This window comes from Aplysia californica, unplaced genomic scaffold, assembly GCF_000002075.1.
Source record: "Aplysia californica isolate F4 #8 unplaced genomic scaffold, AplCal3.0 scaffold00817, whole genome shotgun sequence".
NCBI lineage: Eukaryota > Metazoa > Mollusca > Gastropoda > Aplysiida > Aplysiidae > Aplysia > Aplysia californica.
In genome coordinates, this window is record NW_004798087.1 from 216,131 (window position 1) to 221,194 (window position 5,064).

Consider the following 5,064-nt stretch of genomic DNA (forward strand, 5'->3'; position numbering starts at 1 on the left):
AGGAAGATTCCGTTGTGACTGGTTTCGACATGAGTATTCCAGGAATTAGCCGTGCCAAAGAGGTTGTAAATATTACCAGAAGTGCGTGGTTATGACGTCATCCACGTAAACGAATGGCGGCTGCTTGTGCCCACTCCACGGCGCTGTCGACCGGCCTTTTTGGAGAGGTATAGAACCTGCACCGCCACGCTACTGCGTCCCTGGCCACGCTTATAAATAAGTTTCCATAGAGTATGAAGCGTTGAGCTCACTAGTTTGAATACGTTGTTGTTGTTGATGTTGCTGTTAATGTTGTTGTTACTGTAATTGGTGGTGGTAGTGGTGGTGTCATGAACTGTACGTGCAAACACAATACCGTACATATACTGACTTATTATAGGTGCGTGTAGATGGTGTTCTGTGGGTGATGTCAGGGTTTTTATGAAGGGTAACAAATTCCGTATAGTTATTTTCTCAAAATGATCAATTTGTAGGCTAGGGTATTGTAAATCATTCATATTGTGCTGATCCTGGTGTGCAACCTAGGGGTGGTGTTTAATGCAATGCACAATTTGCAGAGAAAGTTTACTGGATCAGGATTTTTAGTTCAAGAAAAAAAAATGTTTGGTTGCTGGTCCATTTGAGGAGTGTCATATAAAGTTATGTCATGCCTATTGGTAAACTAAGAAATGAACTAGAATTTTTTTTATAACTCAGGAACAGACTTGAATTGCTTTGTTTTTTTAGATGAACAGATGGAAGTTGGCAAGCTATAAATGTGTTTACTCGTACTAAATACTTCAATAATATGACAGCTGCAATTTCTTACGCGGGTTTGTGCATTCAATAATGGCACAAGAGACACCATTGTTATTTCTAGTTCTGCACAGTATTTTCGTCTTTGTATTCCCACCAAACTGCCGATGATAGTAGGATTCTTTTGTAACCTATCTCAATTATCTAAAATATTGAAATCCAAGAATTTAGCCTGCTGTCAACATTTAATTTAGCCGTGGGCTGTAATATTGTTCGGTTTGTGGGTACAAACAGATATAGAGAGAGTGAAGAAACGCACGTCTGAAAAGGCTCTTTGGTTTTATTATAGTCTTCTAGTACATTGTAACCGAAAAGTGACTACTGAGTAGAAGAAAGGTACTGTCTAAATCCCGATACGTACCTAACAGTTATAACAGAAGAGTTGTGTGATGTACATTATTCCATATCTCCCCCCGAAGTTATTGTCCCAGTACTTAATCATCTATTTTAATAGATCTCTATAAGTTTCACTTGTTTACAACACTTAATTAAAGAGTTCTTGAGACTTAGATTAGAATTTAAAGCACAGAGCTAAATATAGGTCACACAGTCACTGGGTCACAGGTCTAGTCTCGTTGGTACTCTGATTTTTCTGCCGTAACGGCTGACCCGTGGTGTCTGCGCTAGGGCCGCCGGCGTTTGCGCTGACTCCCGAGCAGGGCTTGGGGTATCAGGTTGCCGTGTCGAAGACGGTGTGTTGTCTCCGGGCTCTTGTGTTGTAGTAGGCTCTGGGGTAGCCACGAGATGACTTCTGTTGCGGCGGACGGCGCTCCCTTTTTCAGTGGTCACTGTGTAGGAGCGCGGATTGGGGTGTCTGTTGTTAACGATGCCCGGTCGGCCTAGGTCTCGAATGTGGACAGAATCACCGGGGCAAAGTTCTGGAAGAGATTTGACACCGTGTCTCTTGTTGTATTGCAAACGCATGATCTCTTTCCTCTTCTCCTCCCTTTGACGAATAGAGGGTAGATCAACATAACTTGGGTGTAAGTTGTCCTGCATAATGGGAACTTTGGTTTGGAGTTTCCTTCCCATGAGGAGCTCACTTGGGGCATACCCGTTTTGTAAAGGAGTAGCCCGGTATAGCAGGAGGGCAGTGTACGGGTCGTTGGCTTTCTTGAGGAGAAGCTTCACTGTTTGCACTGCTCTTTCTGCCTCTCCATTGCTTTGAGGATATCTCGGAGAGCTGGTGACGTGAATGAAACCAAACTCTTTTGCAAAAGCTTGGAAGCTGGCGCTTGAAAATTGAGGGCCATTGTCGGACACGATTGTCTCTGGGATGCCATGAGTGGCAAAGATGGACTTGAGTTTATTGATAACGAATACGCTGTTGAGCTGTTCGAGTAAGCGTAGCTCTACCCAACGAGAGTAATAGTCGACCACGACGACGTAGGTCTGACCTTTCAGGTCAAACAGATCCATGGCCAATCGAGACCAAGGTCGGTCTGGAAACGAGGAAGGGAGCAGAGATTCCTTCTGGACAGGTCGAAGTTTTGCACAAGTGTTGCACTTCTTCACCATGTCCTCGATCTGACTGGTGATGTTGGGCCACCAGACTGAAGTTTGAGCTAGAGCTCGGCACTTCGTGATGCCAAGATGGCTTTCGTGGAGTCGACTGAGAATGTCCATTCTCAAATCCCGTGGAATGACGAGACGATCGTCAAACAAAAGGATATCATCCACAATGCTGATATGGTGACGATTAGTCCAGTACTGTTTCAGAAGTGGATTTTCAGGCATGTATGCTGGCCAGCCTCTGGTACAGTATGTCCGGACTTCCGACGTTTCTGGGTCGCTCTTCTGCTGTGAGATGATATTTTGAATTCTCTGTGGTGAAGCAGGGAGGCTGTCAATAGCCTGTTGAGCGAAGTCTGCCACTTCGTCAACGAAGAGTGCTTCAGCATCTGAGGGCAGATTTGTCGGAGCACGAGAAAGTGCGTCCGCAGCTAGGCGATCATAAATCAGGCAGCGCAGCCCAAGAACTACACACCTTGCTTGTGGGCTGACACACCGGCCGCTCAGGCTTCGGCCCACAGCAAGCAGTGACCTTCGTAATGATAATAATGATTACAACGGCCACGGCTTGGCGGTCTCTTTCTCCCCCCCCCCTCTCTCTCTCTCTCTCCCTCTCAATCTCTCCCTCCTCTCTCTCTCTCCCTCTCAATCTCTCCCTCCTCTCTCTCTCTCTCTCTCTCTCTCTCTCTCTCTCTCTCTCTCTCTCTCTCTCTCTCTCTCCCTCTCAATCTCTCCCCCCCCTCTCTCTCTCCCCTTTTCTCTCTTTCTCTCTCTCTCTCTCTCTCTCTCTCTCTCTCTCTCTCTCTCTCTCTCAATGGTTTAGTTCTAGACAGACAAAAGCGATGGAAAGACAGAAAGTTGACTTGAGTTGAGTTAGAGTTTTACGGAAATGGAGGGCACACACTGATATGTTTTGACACCTTTTCACAGGATAAAATGTTTGGTAAGCTAGCAGTCCATGCCCGACATTCTGTTTCATCCGAAGGAAATCCATACAAGGTCACTTTTTCTGCACCTTTCTGACTGTCATAGCCAGAACATTTTCTTCCCATTGTTGTTCTTATTCCTTCAGTTTATTTTGAAGGTGTCAGTCACAGTCCAACAGAGTCATAACAACACATGATGAAAGCAATAAATAGGCCTAGAAGAGAAGCATGTAAGCACTGTGAAAGAACAGCAGATATTACAAAGCAGGTCGGGAAAAACACAAAGGAGCTCCCCCATAATTATGATCCGTATACTTTTCCCTACCTAACAAGGGCAAGGGTGGGCCCCTAGACGCTCAGAGTCTAGATATATAGATTTATATCTACATGGTCCTTTTAGTCTATTGTTTGTGTTACAAACTAATCTAAATCTAAAAGCAGATCTAGGGATAGGATGGAGAGTTCGTTTTTAGTGGTTGTTTGCATAGAGAGGCTCTAAGTCAGTGAAGAGTGTGCGGATCAGTCAGGAGGGGGGGGGGGGGGGCAGGCTCCACTGTGTAGACATGGATTTTAGAATGGATTTAGACAGATATGAATTAAACTTGCACGGTCAAAACTTCACTGTAGGTTTAATCTAAACACGTACACTGATGGAAGAGATTTGATATTCACACAATCCAGATGATTTGAAAAAAAAACCTGCATTAGGCCTCAACTAAAAGAATCCAGGCATTCACTGAGTACGATGGCGATGAAGAATCTGAAAATGAACAGTAGGCCTACAGTGCAGCCAAACAGCACTTCAAATTTGCGATCTCAAGACTGTTGGTCAATCTTAATTAATTAATTAATTAGTCACCACCTCTGTTCCTCAACACACACAATGATGTAGAAAATATTCACATAATCCAGATGACTTGAAAAGCAAACTGCATTAGGCAGAAATAATCCAGTGTCAAAGCATGAGAAAACAACAATTCAAACTGACCGCCGCACCCTGCGTAGGCTTATCACTACTACTAATGATCTACAAGGTTGTGGGCTTACTACACGGGTGTGTAAGCCCACAAGGAATCTAGGTCAGTAGCGCGCAGGTGGCCTGATTATATGACCGTCTAGGTCCGCAGTGATCTGATGCTTTCCTGAAACATGCAGCACATTTGGTGAAAATCGCATCAGCCTCAGACGGAATCGTTGGATCCTTGGTTTCATTTTGTGGAGTTCCTTGGTAGAGAGGAGAGGGACCAAGGGTTTGTGATCAGTCTCCAGCGTATACTGCTTTCCAAGGATGTATTCACTGAAGCGTTCTGATGCCCATGTTGCTGCTAGGGCTTCCTTCTCGATGGCTGCGTAATTCTTTTCTGCATATGTCAGAGCTCGTGAGATGTAGCTGACAGGTCTGCGAGAACCATCATCTTGTATTTGTAGAAGTACTGCCACGAGGCCAGACATGGAAGCATCTGCAGCAACGATAGTCTCACGGTCAGGCGAATAGTGTGCCAGTATTGGTGTTGTGGTGAGGCCATCTTTGGTACATTGAAAAGATGCCTCTTGATGTTCTCCCCAGGTCCACAATGAGTCTTTTTTGAGCAATGCTCGCAGAGGTTCAGTTGCAGTAGCCAAGTTAGGAGAAAATTTTGCCATCTGGTTCACCATGCCCAGAAAGCGTTGTAACTCAGTGACGTTCTTGGGCTGAGGAAACTTTCGAATGGCGTCCACTTTTGCTGGATCTACTTTGAGGCCTGTGTTGTTCACAATGTGCCCGAGAAACTTGATTGATGGCTGTGAAAATTCACACTTGTCGTTTAGAGTGATCTTAGCTCTCTGGAGA

The 5,064-nt window shown here is 45.0% G+C and overlaps 1 protein-coding gene across 5 annotated transcripts in view; it reads left to right on the forward strand.

Annotated features, from left to right (window-relative positions):
* Positions 1-5,064, forward strand: part of LOC101856134 (SID1 transmembrane family member 2) — a 71,569-nt gene that overhangs the window by 867 nt on the left and 65,638 nt on the right. The window lies entirely within an intron of this gene.